The sequence below is a fragment of the Acomys minous genome, assembly GCF_964271855.1.
Source record: "Acomys minous genome assembly, chromosome: 6".
Classification (NCBI taxonomy): Eukaryota; Metazoa; Chordata; class Mammalia; order Rodentia; family Muridae; genus Acomys; species Acomys minous.
The window spans coordinates 32,334,266-32,353,656 of NC_140487.1; the positions used below are offsets into that span (position 1 = coordinate 32,334,266).

The 19,391-nt window shown below is 36.3% G+C and overlaps 1 long non-coding RNA gene across 3 annotated transcripts in view; it reads right to left on the bottom strand.

Moving 5' to 3' along the window:
* LOC311600700 overlaps positions 1-16,080 on the bottom strand; it is a 141,093-nt gene extending 125,013 nt beyond the window's left edge. The window contains exons 1-4 of one of the 3 annotated variants that reach the window (XR_014780316.1): positions 15,703-16,080; positions 12,736-12,843; positions 9,819-9,924; positions 6,799-6,905 (exon numbers count right to left, since the gene is read on the bottom strand). This is a non-coding gene — a long non-coding RNA (uncharacterized lncRNA). The remainder of the gene's footprint in view (positions 1-6,798; positions 6,906-9,818; positions 9,925-12,735; positions 12,844-15,702) is intronic. The other 2 variants (XR_014780317.1, XR_014780318.1) reach the window with 2 other exon arrangements.
* Positions 16,081-19,391: the final 3,311 nt, after the last annotated feature.

Here is a 19,391-nt window from a genome sequence, read left to right on the forward strand (position 1 = left end):
TCTGGTTACTCCAGGTTCCAGCAGAAATAATCCTGCTGATTATGCCAGGAGAATTGTTCCTTGGAACTGATATCCTTATGTTTTTGTTATTGTATTCTTTAGTCTTCTTTTCCTATTGTTTAGGTTAGTCGGGTTATAAGTGAAGTAATCCAGGTTGTTAAGTTCGTAATAAAATATATTTAAGAAAATTGAGCCAACATCAAAGATATCATTCACCATGACCAGGTAGGCTTCATTTCAGGAATACAGGGATGGGTCAATATATGGAAGTCCCTCAATGCAATCCACCATATAAACAAACAGAAAAAAAAAACCCAAACAAACCACATGATCATCTCCTTAGATGCTGAAAAACCCTTTCATGTTTAAAGATTTGAAGAGATCAGGATACAAGGCGTATACCTATAAACATAATAAAGGCTATATACAGCAAGCCAATAGCCAATATGAAATTAAATGGAGATATACTCAAGAAAATTCTGCTAAAATCAGGGACCAGGCAAGGCTGCCCACTTTCTCCATATCTCTTCAATATAGTTCTTGAAGTTCTAGCCAGAATAATAAGAAAATTAAAGGAGATCAAGAGGATCCAAATGAAAAAGGAGAAAGTCAAATTATACCTATTCACAGATGATATGATAGTGTACATAAGTGACATCCAAAATTCAACCAGAGAATTCCTATAGCTGGCAAACACCTTCAGCAAAATGGCTGGTTACAAAATTAACTCAAAAAAGTCAGTGGCCTTCCTATATACAAATGACAATCATGCAGAGGAAGAAATTAGGAAAACTACACCCTTCACGATAGCTGCAAGGAATATAAAATATCTAGGAGTAACTCCAACAAAGCAAATGAAGGACTTGTTTGAAAAAAATTCCAATCTCTGAAGAAGGCGATTGAAGATGACATCAGAACATGGAAAGATCTCCCTTGTTTGTGGATTGGGAGAATTAACATAGTAAAAATGGTCATCTTACAAAAAGCAATTTACAGATTCAATGCAATACCTATCAAAATACCTACACAATTTTTTAAAGATGTTGAAAGATCAATTCTCAACTTCATATGGAAAAGAAAAAAACAGAATAGCTAAAGGAATCCTGTACAATAAAAGGTGCTCAGGAGGAATCTCCATACCTGATGCCAAGCTGTACTATAGAGGAGCAGTAATTAAAACAGCATGGTACTGGCACAACGATTGGCTGGTTGATTAATGGAATTGAATCAACGGCCAGAAATGAATCCACATACATATGGCCACTTGATTTTTGACAAAGAAGCCAAATCTATTCAATAGAAGAAGGATAGCATCTTCAACAAATGGTGCTGGTGTAACTGGATGTCTATATGGTGAAAAATGCAATTAGATCCATATTTACCACCACAAACAAAACTCAAGTCTAAGTGGATTAAAGACCTCAACATAAAACCAGAGACACTAAATCTGTTAGAAGAATAAGTGAGGAAGAGTCTTGAACACATTGGCACAGGAAACAACTTCCTGAACTGAACTCCAATAGCCCAGGCCTTAAGGTCAAGAATTATTAAATGGGACTTCATGAGGCTAATAAGCATCTGTAAGGCAGGAGACACTGTCAACAAAACAAAGCATCAGCCTACAGACTGGGAAAAGATCTTCACCAACTCTACATCTGACAAAGTTCTAATATCTAAAATATATATAGAATTCAAGAAATTAAATACCACCAAATCAAATAACAAAAATAAGAAGTGGGGCTCAGAATTAAAGAGAGAATTCTCAATAGAGAATATCGAATGGCTGAGAAACACATAATGAAATGCTCAACGTCCTTAGTCATCAGAGATATGCAAATCACAACTCTGAGATTCCATCTTACACCCATCAGAATGGCTAAGATCAAAAACTCAAATGACAACACATGCTGACAAGGATGTGGAGAAATGGGATCACTGATTCACTGCTGGTGGGAGTACAAACTTCTACAACCCCTTTGGAAATCAATCTGATGCTTTCTCAGAATACTGGAAATAGGGCTACGTCAAGACCCACCTATTCCACTCCTTGGAATATTCCCAGAAGATGCTTCACCACAGAACAAGGACATATGCTCAACCATGTTCATAGCAGCCTTTTCTTAATAGCCAGATCCTGGAAACAACTTAAATGTCCTTCAGCTGAAGAATGGATAAAGAAACTGTGGTACATTTACACTATGGAATACTACTCTCTATTTAAAACAAGGAAATACCGAAATGCTGACAAATAGATGGAACTAGAAATGACCATACTGAGTGAGTTAACCCAGAAACACAAAGACTCACATGGTATATACTCACTTATAATTGGACTCTAGCCCAAAAGGAATGTCCTGTGAAAATCTTTACTTACCAGTATAGATGTGAGAACTTCCTATTGGGACTCTAGGTGAAAGAAGTATGGGAGAACGGGGAAATAGAAAGATCGGGAGGGCCCTAGAAACCTACAAAAAGAACATCATGATGGGTGGATCTGGACCCAGGGGGGTCTGCACACCCTACTGCACCAACTAATGACAATACTTGCAGTAAACATTGAACCCCTTCTCAGATCTAAGCAATGGACAGGCCATTCTCCACAGCTGTGAGGAGAGAGGGGACTGACCAAGGAATTAGACAATGCTTCCTAATAATTACAATACCAAAGTTAGGCCTGTAATCAGCTCTTTGTTGGTACAGAAATCAGCATCTGAATACACAGTACATTAAGGCATCACTCCAATAGGTGTTAAGGCAGTGTGGAGAAATATTGTCATCCAACTTGTATCTGTCAGGAAATAATCCTTTCCAGGAGGATCTTACTCATTGGTTATTTTGGGTTCTCTGGAGAAACAGAACCAATACAAGAAATATAGAAAGATTTATTGCATTGGTTCACAGCATACAGTCTTATAACCAAGGCTATCTCACACTGGGGAGGCCAAGAATTTGAGAGTCTCAGTCCATAGGCTAGGTGGCCCAGCAGTCTTCATCTGGGTCTAAAGGCATAAAGGATTTCTGGAGAGCTACTGTTTTCCAAGCAACGCAAAAGAAGCTTGGTTCATCACAGGAATGCAGCAGGAACAGAGTAGACAAACTTACCAGCCAGGATGAAGGCAACAGAAGAAGAACAAAACAAAACAAAACAAAACAAAACAGTCCATTTTCTCAACTCTTTTAGGGAGGGTCATAAAGAATATGACCAAGAAAACCCCTCACAGGAGTGTCCAGCTGCTTGCCTTTCAGTGTATCCTAGAGACAGTCAAATTCACAACCAAGGCTATCTATGGAGTGGCCATCTTCCTTCACTTTTACTCTAGTGTGCTTCACTGACAATTTCCATAACCTCTGAAGAAAAATCATAGGATTGTGAAACTACCTTTATATATATTAAACTATTATAATCTTTTGTTAATTAAGATTATGACATTAAAATCACAGATACACACACAAACTCACACTAACAGACTCATGCTTTGGAAGAAAATTAAAAGAAAAAGAAAAGCACTTCTAGGGACGCCTTCCTGGGCGGACATTTACAGTCAGTCTTAGCTGGTGGTATTTCCTTGAAGATTAATGTCTTCGCCTTATCTCTGCCTTGCTGGCCAGATTCCCACAGCTGTAGTTTATGCTTTTATATCTGATTCATGAGGATTTGTTGATACCTTCTTCTGGATAACCAGACCAGGACAATTCTGCTGTACAGTCAATCGTTATCTCTACTGATTTTTAACAGCAGTCATAGTTGAAATTTTTAGGAATATCTCCAGTTGCTTGTTATATTGGTTTCTCATAGCACCCTGTCTTATAAAATAATGAATGTGAAATTAATATCATCTAGGAACCCAACTTATAAAGTAATTTGTGTATAGATTTATATTCTGAAATATGCTAAGCCTTGTATCAAATGATAATAATAATTGAGCCTGAAAACACCTTTAAAGGGTCCGGAGCTAAATATGAGTCAGCATGGCCCATTCTTTAAATTCTAGTTTTCAATCTGGAATCAGTTTCATAAATGTTTTATATATATGATGAAAAGTATATATGATCATATATATGATGAAAAAAGTAGGTATGGAGTCTCCTTTTGCTTTTCTCTCTTAGGCTTTCATGATACAAGGATCGAAACAAGGCAAACACATTTTAAATAATGTCTTGATTATGGATGCAAATTTTATGCTTGAAAAATTATGGATGTTTCTGTTCTGTGGTTATATTGAATATAAAATGTTTACTTTAGCAACCTATACAAAGTAAAGGCATTTAGAGACATAGAAATAAATAGCAACAAAATCAATAGGCATAGCAAATGGAAAAATTCTGAGCATGTCTAAAGTGGACAAGGCTAAACTATCTTGTCAAAGTCCTTTAATTTTTTTCACAATGGCATTATCATGATATGAAACCATTTGCACACTAATATTTATAGTTGTCATGTTGCACAGAACTTTTGAAATTGTCCCTTCAATCTAACTGAAACTGTAGTCTTTGACCAGTATCTCAAAGCCTGTCTTGCATGCTTTCATAATCTTCTTTTTATTCCGCTTCTCTTAGGACTTTTGAGAAAAACAATTCCATGCATGCATAGATAAATTTGTATGAAATACCAGCAAAGCAAAGCCCCTTTCGGTTGTGTGGAGGGAGCCACAAAGTTATCACAGTGAACGTTTCTAGGGATTACCAGTTTGATAGATGTGATGGTGGACAAAAACAATATAATGTATGCCTTTGAAGCCACTGTGATGAACATTTCAGAGTTTATCCTATCTACTATCATTATGCCTCTAAAACTTAACTCTACTCACCAACTTACTGATGTTTCCATGTTTATTTCCATGAACAAGATGAAATAGTTCACGTACTCTTAAACCTTACTTTCTTCATTAAGTAATATATTGAAGTAAAATTTATAATTAAAAACATGAAAAGTCTGTCTGACTTTAAACATCTTTTTGTGAACACTGTTCAGAAGACGTATTATTTTCTCTATTACAAAGGTTTTTATGATGGGAAAAGTAATTCTGTTGGCATAGATTAAAAAAAATCTAATTCAAGATGTGAATATACTTTTTCAAGTTGACTATATAAAGATTGTTGGTATGTCACATAACCACACACAAGATACGACTTTCAGCAAACTTCATTGTTTTTAATTGTAGTTTTTATATTGTAGGAAAACATTTGTGTTAATGGTATTTCCATCATGTAGTTGTATATATGTATGAATATGTAAAGTATACTCACATTGTCGACCATAGTCTTTCATCATATACTATTGACTCATTTTAGTATATACATGCCATGGAATTCTAAGTAAGTTCTGGAGTTTTCTTTCATTTTTATTTCAATGTTAATTAATTTTACTTTATGAATATATGACCATATATAGTATATCTTAAATATATTTCAGAAAATATTGCTCTTTAGTGATATTATGGATGATTTACTGTTTTTAATCATCTTTTCTAATTTCTAAATCAAAGCATGTAAGCCAGATTGCTTTCATATATTCTTTTCTCTTGCATATGTTACATGTTCAACAGTCTTTATTGTTATGACATAACGATGATTAATATTACCAAGACATTGACTTTTAAATGATGTGATACAATGTCTTTATTTGACAACTGAAGGACTAGGGGTAAGTGTTGGAGCACAATTGAGGAATGGAGTCCTGCAAGAAGAATATCGAAAGCCTGCGGAGCTACTCTAAGAAGACAGGGCAGTAGACTTGAGACTTTCTTCAAAACACACAATTGTTCTTGGAAAGCACTTTCATGTTCCTCCCAGGGTGGGAGTAGTTAAAGGAATATTTTTATGCATTAATGCGTAGAAGTCATTTACCACAGTAAGCTAGCAATTAATACTGAGTAATATTCAAAGTATGTCAGTAAATAAAAATTTAAGTATATTCTTTTCTTCTTTAAATGTTTTTTTCTGGTTCATACACACTAGAAAATGCTAGGACCACACGCGGCATATTTTCCTCCCTCTCGGTTCCGTTCCTACTGCCTCATATCACTGCAAAGAACTTCTCTTTTTCTTCTTGTTGATTACTGAATGTATTCAGGCATGATTATCGCTCCCACGGGGAAGCATGAAGTGAATTTCCTTAAACATTTAAAAATATAATTACTTAGCGCATGTTTCTCCTACCTAAAATTAGTGTAGTAAAACTAAACTGTTTTTGTTGACCCATTTCTTTGTGAAACCATAAATTTTCTTTAAGTAGAGATGTTTTCTTTTTCTCTTTTGAGTGCATAGCGGTGCGCATTTCAGTATTTTTTGAGTCATAGGCTACTAATAAGAGTTCATATCTTAAATTGAAGATACATATAAAATAAATGTTGCCTTAGGAAAGATACATCACTAAATTGTTAAGTTTAATTTTAAAAACTCTGATAAATGTATCAAATATAACCAAACAGCCTCACTTTGTCAGAAAAAAATATACTTTGATGCTAGTATGCCATTTTTCTTCTGTCTGTATAGGGAAAATATAATTTCAAAATAAAACCTCATTAGTATAATTTATCTGGGTACAGACACAAGATTTAGAGTTGATTTCACATTTAACTTTTTAAAATAGAGAACACATTAACATATAAAGCAATACTTTTGCTGAACTCAGTTAGCTTGGGTCTTGACCTAGCAGAGCAGCATTATGTGAGAAGTCCGAGCTCATTTTCCTATTGCTTTCAGTTTCAGAAATTGGCCTTTGAATGCTTGAAAGTTTTTCAAACATACAATATTTGGGGATCTTTAATGCTTATACCTCCATTCCAACCCACCTACCTTAAATAGGAGAGGAAAGAGGTTAATGGGGGCCGGCAAAGTAGACATTCATAGACTCAGCTCCTGGGAAAAATTCCATTGGCTTAGTCAGCAGGATTCCAGCAGATCTGAAAAACAGCGAACCGGCAATTCAGCGGCAATTCGGCGGCAATTCAGCAGCGCGAACCCAGCGCGGCAGCGGGAACCTAGAAGCGTTCGCTGGAATGGTTTTCTCTAGGAGCGTCTCAAAGTGGAGCGGTGAACAGCCAAATCATGGGAAAAGAGGCCAAGACCAAAAGGACTCGCCTCATGATTGAGGCATATATTATGTGTGTGTGTCCTCTCCCTAGTCCGAGTTCGTATTCAGATGTTTTTCAGCTGGCAAAGGCCAAGCCCTCAAAAGGGGCGGTTCCTCTTCTAGTGGATAAACACCCCTGGTTCTCTCACAAGTTTGTTTCCCATCCCACACTTGGGATCAAAACAAAAACATATTTACATCCATTACTTACCGTTTTTCTGTCTTTCTCGCCTTTCTTCATAATCAATAATTTAGTTTTTACTTAAGTGGATGCTCTAATAGAGGTGCTGTTTAAAGTCTGAGCATTGCAGCTTTCCTGAAGACTAACACCTATGATTCAGGGCAACTTAGAGAGGAAGAGATTATTGTAGATTCTAGTTTGAGAGAGAGAGAGAGAGAGAGACCATGTGGGGGAAGTCATGACCAAGCCAAGCAGAAGATACGATAGCACATCTTAGTGAAAAATAGAAAGCAGAAGGAAGCAAATGGAAGTGGGGAAAGGATATCCATTATCACTTCTTCCCCCAATGCTATGCTTCTTCCAGTAAGATTTGCCCACATACAGATTTTATAACCTCCCGTAGTATCACCAGAAATCGACAGACCAGGTATTCATATACATAAGCAATGGAGGCTATTTCTCATCCAAACCACCACAGAATGAGTGTAAGGTCTATGTCTGGGGGGGTTAATTTATCATGTAGAAGTTAGAGGACAGCTCTTCGTGATAACTTTTCTCCTTCCATGTGGGATCCTAAAACAGATATTGAGGCCAGATCCTCAAGCAGGTCTACCACCTTGGCTGTGTTCACTGGCTCTACTATTAATTTTTTACTGTTTGGTCTTCAATTTCCTTACCCATTTTAATGATTTCGTATAGATTTTATTTTTTCTCAGCAAAGTTCAGATTATCTGGAATAATAACTTATACTCTATATCTTATCAGGTCTTTGGATTGTTTAAAAATTTAGAAAAGGGCTAAAACGCAAAATTTTAACAGAAGCGATATTATAAGGCTTCATTGCCCAAGTTGATAATGACAAGATGTGATGGGGACTGATATACATTCAGAATGTTAGACACAACAAGATAGGAAAGATGTTTTCTTCAAGGCTATCAAATATAAAATAGCCAAAGCACTTAGAATGTAACATTAATATAATTAGTAATTGTGCCATGGTTCTCCTTACTATAGATAGTTTTTTGTGTAATATTACAAATGTATATGTAATACACACACACACACACACACACACACACACACACACACACACACACATATATATATATATATATATATATATATATATATATAGAGAGAGAGAGAGAGACAGAGAGACAGAGACAGAGAGAGAGAGACAGAGAGAAAGAGAGAGAGAGGGGGGGGGGAGAGAGAGAGAAACAGTTTTCTACCAGGAGTTTATGTATGACAAAGATACTTTTAGAAATCTCATGGTACTCCTGGTTACATTGGCTGTTATGTCATGAGGATTGATTTTATCAAATTATTTTTAACAGCTTAACTGCTCATCTTCTTTTACATTCTCTCCTACAGTGCATAATGTGATACAATTTCTTTATTTGACAACTGAAGGATTGGGGGTAAGTGTTGGAGCACAATTTAGAAATGGAGTCCTGTGAGAAGAATATTGAAAGACTGCGGAGCTACTCTAAGAAGACAGGGCAGTCGACTGAGACCTCACTTTCTTCAAAACACACAATTGTTCATGTTCCTCCCAGGGTAGGAGTAGTTAAAGGAATATTTTTATGCATTAATGCACAGATGTCATTTACCACAGTAAGCTAGCAACTAATATTGAATAATATTCAAAGTATGTCAGTAAATAAAAATTTAAGTATATTCTTTTCTTCCTTAAATGTTTTTTTCTGGTTCATACACACTAGAAAATGCTAGGACCACACGCGGCATATTTTCCTCCCTCTCGGTTCCGTTCCTACTGCCTCATATCACTGCAAAGAACTTCTCTTTTTCTTCTTGTTGATTATTGAATGTATTCAGGCATGATTATTATTCCCACAGGGAAGCATGAAGTGGATTTCCTTAAACATTAAAAATATAATTCCTTAGCGCATGTTTCTCCTACCTAAAATTAGTGTAGTAAAACTAAACTGTTTTTGTTGACCCATTTCTTTGTGAACCCATAAATTTTCTTTAAGTAGAGATGTTCTTCCTCTCTTGAGTGCAAAGTGGTGTCCAAGTCAGTATTTTGTGAGTCATAGGCTACTAATAAGAGGTTATATCTTAAATTGAAGAGACATATAAAACAATTGTTGCCACAGAAAAGATACATCACTAAATTGTTAAGTTTAATTTTAAAAAACACTCTGATAAATGTATCAATATAACCAAACGGCCTTACTTTGTCAGAAAAATATATACTTTATTGCTAGTATGCCATTTTTCTTCTGTATGTATAGGGAAAATATAATTTCAAAATAAAACCTCATTAGTATTGTTTATCTGGGTACAGACACAAGATTTAGAGTTGATTTCACATTTAACTTTTTAAAATAGAGAACACATTTAACATATAAAGCAGTACTTTTGCTGAACTCAGTTAGCTTGGGTCTTGACCTAGCAGAACAGCATTATGTGAGAAGTCCGAGCTCATTTTCTTATTGCTTTCAGTTTCAAAAATTGGCCTTTTTAGGCTTGAAAGATTTTCAAACATACATTATGTGGGGATCTTTAATGCTTATACCTCCATTCCAACCCACCTACCTTAAATAGGAGAGGAAAGAGGTTAATGGGGGCCGGCATAGTAGACATTCATAGACTCAGTCCTGGGAGCAATTCCATTGGCTTAGTCAGCAGGATTCCAGCAGATCTGAAAAACAGCGAACCGGCAATTCAGCGGCAATTCGGCGGCAATTCAGCAGCGCGAACCCAGCGCGGCAGCGGGAACCTAGAAGCGTTCGCTGGAATGGTTTTCTCTAGGAGCGTCTCAAAGTGGAGCGGTGAACAGCCAAATAAATCATGGGAAAAGAGGCCAAGACCAAAAGGACTCGCCTCATGTTTGCGGCATATATTATGTGTGTGTGTCCTCTCCGAGTCCGAGTCCGTATTAAGATGTTTTTCAACTGGTAAAGGCCAAGCCCTCAAAAGGGGCGGTTCCTCTTCTAGTGGATAAACACCCCTGGTTCTCTCACAAGTTTGTTTCCCATCCCACACTTGGGATCAAAACAAAAACATATTTACATCCATTACTTACCTTTTTCTATCTTTCTCGCCTTTCTTCATAATCAATAATTTAGTTTTTACTTAAGTGGATGCTCTAATAGAGGTGCTGTTTAAAGTCTGAGCATTGCAGCTTTCCTGAAGACTAACACCTATGATTCAGGGCAACTTAGAGAGGAAGAGATTATTGTAGATTCTAGTTTCAAAGGGAGAGAGAGGGAATCATAACCACAGCCAGAGGAGAAACTAAGATCGCACATCTCAGTGAAACACAGAAAACAGAAGGAAGCAAACGGAAGTGGGGACAGGCTACACATGATCAAATCTCTTCCCTCCAATGCTGTACTTCCTCCAGCAGAGTTGAGCCACATAAAGATTTTATAACCTCCCCAAATATCACCAGCAATTGGGAGACCACGTATTCATATACATAAGCCTATGGAGGATATTTCTCATCCAAACACCACAGATTGAGTATAATTTGTATGTTTGGGTGGGTGTAATTTTTCATGTGGAGGTTAGAGGACAGCTCCTTAGGGTAACTTTTCCCCTTCCATGTGGGATCATACAGCAGACATTGTGGGCAGTTCCTCAAGCAGGTCTACCACCTTGGTTGTGTTCACTGGCTCTACTATTAATTTTCTATTGTATGGTCATCAATTTCCTCACCCATGTTAGTGCTTTCGTATAGATTTTGATTTAAGTTGCTCAGGAAAGTTTAGATTATCTGGAATAATAACTTCCATTCTATATTTTATCAGGTCTTTGGATTGTTTCAAAATTGAGAAAAGGACTGAAACACAAAATTTTAACAGAAGCAATATTATGAGGCTTCATTGCCCAAGTTGATAATAACAAGATGTGATGGGGCTGGATTTACATTATGAATGTTAGACACACCAAGATAGGAAAGATGTTTTCTTCAAGGCTGTCAAATCCAAAATAGGCAATGCACTTACAATGTAACATTAATATAAGTCCTAATTGTGTCATGGTTTTTCTAACTATAGATAGATTTTTGTGTAATTTTACAAAGATTATTTGTATATATATCTCTCATTATATATATGAGAGAGAGAGAGAGAGAGAGAGAGAGAGAGAGAGAGAGAGAGAGAGAGAGAGAGAGAAACAGTATTCTTCCATGAGTTTATGTATGACAAAGATACTTTTAGAAATCTCATGGTACTCCTGGTTACATTGGCTGTTATGTCATGAGGATTGATTTTATCAAATTATTTTTAACAGCTTAACTGCTCATCTTCTTTTACATTCTCTTCTACAGTGCATAATGTGATACAATGTCTTTATTTGACAACTGAAGGATTGAAGGTAAGTGTTGGAACACAATTTAGGAATGGAGTCCTGGGAGGAGAATATTGAAAGCTTGTGGAGCAACTCTAAGAAGACAGGGCAGTTGACTGAGACCTCACTTTCTTCACAACACACAATTGTTCATGGAAAGCGCCTTCATGTTCCTCCCAGGTTGGGAGTAGTTAAAGGAATATTTTTATGCATTCATGCGTAGAAGTCATTTACCACAGTAAGCTAGCAATTAATACTGAGTAATATTCAAAGTATGTCTGTGAATATATATTAAAGCATATTCTTTTCTTCTTTAAATGTTTTTTTCTGGTTCATATACACTAGCAGATGCCCGGACCACACGCGGCATATTTTCCTCCCTCTCTGTTCCGTTCCTACAGCCTCATATCACGGCAAAGAACTTCTCTTTTTCTTCTTGTTGATTACTGAATGTATTCAGGTATCATTATTGCTCCCACAGGGAAGCATGAAGTGGATTTCCCTAAACATTTAAAAATATAATTCCTTAGCGTATGTTTCTCCTACCTAAAATTAGTATAGTAAAACTAAACTGTTTTTGTTGACCCATTTCTTTGTGAAATCATAAATTTTCTTCAAGTAGAGATTTTTTTTTCTGTCTTGAGTGTATAGCGGTGTGGATTTCAGTATTTTGTGAGTCATAGGCTACTAATAAGAGTTTATATCTTAAACTGAAGAGACATATAAAATAATTGTTGCCACAAGAAAGATATATCACTAAATTGTTAAGTTTAATTAAAAAAACACTCTAATACATGTATCAGAATGTAACCAAACAGCCTCACTTTGTCAGAAAAAAAATATACTTTAATGCTAGTATGTCATTTTTATTCTGTATGTGTAGGGAAATACTGTTTATCCGTGTACAGACACAAGATTTAGAGTTGATTTCACATTTAACTTTTTAAAATAGAGAACACATTTAACATATAAAGCCGTACTTTTGCTGAACTCAGTTAGCTTAGGACTTGACCTATCAGAACAGCATTATGTGAGAAGTCCAAGCTCATTTTCCTATTGCTTTCAGTTTCAAAAATTGGCCTTTGTAGGCTTGAAAGATTTTCAAACATACATTATTTGGGGATCTTTAATGCTTATACCTCCATTCCAACCCACCTACCTTAAATAGGAGAGGAAAGAGGTTAATGGGGGCCCGGCAAAGTAGACATTCATAGACTCAGTTCCTGGGAGCAATTCCATTGGCTTAGTCAGCAGGATTCCAGCAGATCTGAAAAACAGCGAACCGGCAATTCAGCGGCAATTCGGCGGCAATTCAGCAGCGCGAACCCAGCGCGGCAGCGGGAACCTAGAGGCGTTCGCTGGAATGGTTCTCTCTAGGAGCGTCTCAAAGTGGAGCGGTGAACACCCAAATAAATCGTGGGAAAAGAGGCCAAGACCAAAAGGACTCGCCTCATGATTGGGGCATATATTATGTGTGTGTGTCCTCTCCGAGTCCGAGTTCCTATTCGGATATTTTTCAGCTGGCAAAGGCCAAGCCCTCAAAAGGGGCGGTTCCTCTTCTAGTGGATAAACACCCCTGGTTCTCTCACAAGTTTGTTTCCCATCCCACACTTGGGATCAAAACAAAAACATATTTACATCCATTACTTACCTTTTTCTATCTTTCTCGCCTTTCTTCATAATCAATAATTTAGTTTTTACTTAAGTGGATGCTCTAATAGAGGTGCTGTTTAAAGTCTGAGCATTGCAGCTTTCCTGAAGACTAACACCTATGATTCAGGGCAACTGAGAGAGGAAGAGATTATTGTAGATTCTAGTTTCAAAGGGAGAGAGAGGGAATCATAACCACAGCCAGAGGAGAAACTAAGATCGCATATCTCAGTGAAACACAGAAAATAGAAGGTAGCAAATGGAAGTGGGGACAGGCTATACATTATCAAATCTCTTCCCCCCAATGCTGTACTTCCTCCAGCAGAGTTGAGCCACATAAAGATTTTATAACCTCCCCAAATATCACCAGCAATTGGGAAACCACGTATTCATATACATAAGCCTATGGATGATATTTCTCATCCAAACACCACAGATTGAGTATAATTTGTATGTTTGGGTGGGTGTAATTTTTCATGTGGAGGTTAGAGGACAGCTCTTCAGGGTAACTTTTCTCCTTCCATGTGGGATCATACAACAGACATTGTGGGCAGTTCCTCAAGCAGGTCTACCACCTTGGTTGTGTTCACTGGCTCTACTATTAATTTTCTATTGTATGGTCATCAATTTCCTTAACCATTTTAGTGCTTTCATATTGATTTTGATTTAAGTTTCTCAGGAAAGTTTAGATTATCTGGAATAATAACTTCCATTCTATATTTTATCAGGTCTTTGGATTGTTTCAAAATTTAGAATAGGGCTAAAACACAAAATTATAACAGAAGCAATATTATAAGGCTTCAATGCCCAAGTTGATAATGACAAGATATGATGGGGATGGATTTACATTATGAATGTTAAACACACCATGTAGGGAAGACCTTTTCTTCAAGGCTGTCAAATACATAATATGCAAAACACTTACAATGTAACATTAATATAATTCCTAATTGTGTCATGGTTCTCATTACTATATATAGTGTTTTTTGTAATGTTTAAAATGTAGATGTAACATAAATAAATACATATATATATATATATATATATATATATATACACACACACACACACACACAGAGAGAGTGAGAGAGTGAGAGAGAGAGAGAAAGAGGAGAGAGAGAAACAGTATTCTTCCATGAGTTTATGTATGCCAAAGATTCTTTTAGAAATCTGATTGTACTCCTGGTTACATTGGCTGTTATGTCATAAGGATTGATTTTATCAAATTATTTTTAACACTTTAACTGCTCATCTTCTTTTACATTCTCTTCTGCAGTGCCAATGTGATACAATGTCTTTATTTGACAACTGAAAGATTGAAGGTAAGTGTTGGAACACAATTTGGGAATGGAGCCCTGTGAGGAGAATATTGAAAGCCTGTGGAACTACTCTAAGGAGCCAGGGCAGTCGACTAAGACCTCACTTTCTTCAAAACACACAATTGTTCTTGGAAAGCACTTTCAAGTTCCTCCCAGGGTAGGAGTAGTTAAAGGAATATTTTTATGCACTAATGCATAGATGTTATTTACCACATAAGCCAATAATTAATATTGAATAGTATTCAAAGTATGTCTGTAAATATATATTAAAGTCTATTCTTTTCTTCTTTAAATTTTTTTTCTAGTTCATATACACTAGCAGATGCCCGGACCATAAGCGGCATATTTTCCTCCCTCTCTGTTCCATTCCTACAGCCTCATATCACTGCAAAGAACTTCTCTTTTTCTTCTTGTTGATTATTGAATGTATTCAGGCATGATTATTGCTCCCACGGGGAAGCATGAAGTGGATTTCCTTAAACATTTAAAAATATAATTCCTTAGCGCCTGTTTCTCCACCTAAAATTAGTGTAGTAAAACTAAACTGTTTTTGTTGACCCATTTTTTTGTGAAACCATAAATTTTCTTTAAGTAGAGATTTTTTTTTCTCTCTTGTGTGCATAGCGGTGTGCATTTCAGTATTTTGGCAGTCATAGACTACTAATAAGAGTTTATATCTTAAATTGAAGATACATATAAAACAATTGCTGCTTCAAGAAAGATACATCACTAAATTGTTAAGTTTAATTTTAAAAACTCTGATAAATGTATCAAAATATAACCAAACTGCCTTACTTTGTCAGAAAAATATATACTTTATTGCTAGTATGCCATTTTTCTTCTGTATGTGTAGGGAAAATATAATTTCAAAATAAAACCTCATTAGTATTGTTTATCTGGGTAGAGACACAAGACTTAGAGGTGATTTCACATTTAACTTTTTAAAATAGAGAACACATTTAACATATAAAGCCGTACTTTTGCTGAACTCAGTTAGCTTAGGTCTTGACTTAGCAGAACAGCATTATGTGAGAAGTCCGAGCTCATTTTCTTATTGCTTTCTGTTTCAAAAATTGGCCTTGGTAGGCTTGAAAGATTTTCAAACATACATTATTTGGGGATCTTTAATGCTTATACCTCCATTCCAACCCACCTACCTTAAATAGGAGAGGAAAGAGGTTAATGGGGGCCGGCAAAGTAGACATTCATAGACTCAGCTCCTGGGAGCAATTCCATTGGCTTAGTCAGCAGGATTCCAGCAGATCTGAAAAACAGCGAACCGGCAATTCAGCGGCAATTCGGCGGCAATTCAGCAGCGCGAACCCAGCGCGGCAGCGGGAACCTAGAAGCGTTTGCTGGAATGGTTTTCTCTAGGAGCGTCTCAAAGTGGAGCGGTGAACAGCCAAATCATGGGAAAAGAGGCCAAGACCAAAAGGACTCGCCTCATGATTGAGGCATATATTATGTGTGTGTGTCCTCTCTGAGTCCGAGTTCGTATTCAGATGTTTTTCAGCTGGCAAAGGCCAAGCCCTCAAAAGGGGCGGTTCCTCTTCTAGTGGATAAACACCCCTGGTTCTCTCACAAGTTTGTTTCCCATCCCACACTTGGGATCAAAACAAAAACATATTTACGTCCATTACTTACCTTTTTCTGTCCCTCTCTTCTTTCTTTCATAATCAATAATTTAGTTTTTACTTAAGTGGATGCTCTAATAGTGGTGCTTTTTAAAGTCTGAACATTGTAGCTTTCCCAAAGACTTACATCTATGATTCAGGGCAACTTAGAGAGGAAAAGATTATTGTAGATTCTACTTTCAGAGAGAGAGAGAGAGAGAGAGAGAGAGAGAGAGAGAGAGAGAGAGAGAGAGAGAGAGAACAGAGTCAGAGACACAGAGAGAGAGATAGTGAGAGACTGAGAGGGCTACAGAGAGAGAGATAGGGAGAGAGAGACACACAGAGAAAGAGACAGATAGAGAGAGAAAGAGAGAGAGACCATGTAGGGGAAGTCATGACTGCACCCAGAGGAGAAACTAAGATAGCACATCTCAATGAAACACAGAAAACAGAAGGAAAGAAATGGAAGTGGGGAAAGGCTATACATTATCAATTCTTCCCCCAATGCTGTACTTCCTCCAGCAAGGTTTGGCCACAGAAAGATATTATAGCCTCCCCAAATATCACCAGTAATCGAGAGACCAGGTATTCATATACATAAGCTTATGGAGGGCATTTCTCATCCAAACCACCACAGAGTGAGTATAAGGTCTGGGTGGGTGTAATTCATCATGTGTAGGTTAGAGGACAGCTCTTGATGTTAACTTTTCTCCTTCCATGTGGGATCCTAAAATAGACATTGAGGCCAGATCCTCAAGCAGGTCTACCAGCTTGGCAGTGTTCACTGGCTCTACTATTTTATTTTCTATTGTATGGTCATCAATTTCCTTACCCATTTTAGTGCTTTCCTATAGATTTTTTTTTTTTGAGTTTACCAGAAACCTTTAGATTATCTGGAATAATAACTTATACTCTGTATTTTATCAGGTCTCTGGATTGTTTAAAAATTTAGAAGAGGACTGAAATGCAAAATTTTAACAGAAGCGATATTATGAGGCTTCATTGTCCAAGTTGATATTGACAAGATGTGATGCAGATGGATTTACATTCAGAATGTTAGACGCACTAAGATAGGAAAGATGTTTTCTTTGAGGCTGTCAAATACAAAATAGCCAAAGCACTTAGAAAACTTGAGGAGTGTTACTTTTATAGTTTTATATGTATAAAGTGCAGTACTCTTAGTTGCAGAATTATGGTTAGATGAATAATTTAGCCAATTTCTTTAATGATTAAAGAGTAAGACTTTTTAAAAAACACTTTTGTTCATTACTTTATAATATATTTAGACCAAAATGAGTATTTATTAAGTAGAAAATTATTTACTGAGCTCTATAGTCTTGGCCACCCCTCCCCATCTCATAGATTTAATAATATTTTATTTCCATAGTCTTAAAGATATTTCCACATGTGTGTGGATTTTATATAACTGAAATCATTCACTAAGTACTTTTGAACTTGGCTCTTTGTCTCTTTTTTTTTTACATTTTATTTTAATTTCATTAATTTATTCAGATTACAACTCAATTGTTATCCCATCACTTTTATCCTCCCATTCCTCCCTCCCTCCTGCTTTCATTCTATTCCCCTCCTCTAGTCTATGACTGAGGGGGACCTCCTCCCCTACTATGTGGTCCTAGGCTATCATGTCTCATATTTGTAGCCTGCTTATTCTTTCTTTGAGTGCCATCAGGCCTCCCCACCATGAGGAGTTGTTAAATATGGAGCACTACAGCTCATGTCAAAGTCAGTCCCCACTCTCCACATACCTGTGAAGAATGTTCTGTCCATTGGGTAGATAAAAGTAGGGGTTCCATGTTTACTATTGTATTCTTCTTGGTTAGTGCAATAGTTTGAGCACACCCCCTAGGCCCCGATCCACTCATCACAATGTTCTTCTCATAGGTTTCTAGTATCCTCTGGTTCCTTCTATTTCTCCATCTCCTACATTTCTCTCACGTAGAGTCTCAGTAGGTTGTGCTCACATCTATCCCAATCTCCTGGTAAGTGAAGACTTTCATTGAACGGGACTCCTCATCTCTTAAGATGGGTGAAATGTACATTCATAGTGTTGCAGATTTGAGTGCATTGTTTCTTGTAATTAATGTTATTCTTTTAAATAGGCAGATCACAATATATCAATTTCTGTTAGTAAAGATTGGGTTGTTAGTTTATAAATATGCTAGATAAAAATGCTAAGACATATTTTGTATAGAAATTTGTGTAAATGTTTGTATTGAGCAAATATCTAGAAATTAATTGTTGATAACATTAAATGCATGTTTAACTTCAAACAAAATTCTAATCAATGTTTCAAAACAAAGTTAAATTATATGTTTTTCAGCAATTTTCATGTCAGGTTCATTTTTTTAAAGCTCCAGCTGTGGCAAAAATAGAATTTTTCTGTGATTTTAATTTACAACCATATACAGCCTAATGATATTAATACACTTTTATAATCTGTTTGCCATCAGCAGTGGGTGTTTTTTATGAATAAGTTTGGATATCATTTAACCATTACTTTGTGTTGATTGTTTATTCTTTCTTTAACGAGTTTTTCATGGATTTCATATTGTGATTTATAAAATGTGATTTATGAAGCATTCAAAGTGAGTAGGGCTCCTTTGCGGATTTCAAATAAGTTATTTTATTATTCTGAGGTGTTACTTGCCTTTCCAATAATCAGCATTTGTGTTAATAGTACAGATGTTACATTACTAGTAATTAAGTTATTATCACCAATGCACAAATAATCAAATTTTTAGTATGGTGTTTGTAGTATTAGCTACAAGTGAGGGAGATAAAGAGGATACAAGTATAAGAGGAAGAAGTCAGCATGTCCTTATTTGTAGATAGTATACTCCTATGTATAAAAGTCCCTACAGACCCACAAGAATACTCTTAAACTAATAAATATTCATCAAAGTTGCACGGAACAAGTAACATGGGAAAATCAGTAGCCTTGGTGTAAATGAAAGACAGATACACTGAGAACAAAATTAGCAAGAAAAATATCTCTCACAGTAACTCTATGATTCAAATACCTAGGAATAAATCTAACCATGGAAGAAAAGCAAAACAGAACAACAAACAAACAAAACAAAACAAACAAACAAACAAACAAAAAACCACCCTTGTACAATGAAAGTTTAAGACACTGAAAAATGTATTAAAGAAGATACCAAAAAATAGAAAGGCTTCTCCTACTCATGGACTGTAGGTTTAATATTGTGAAT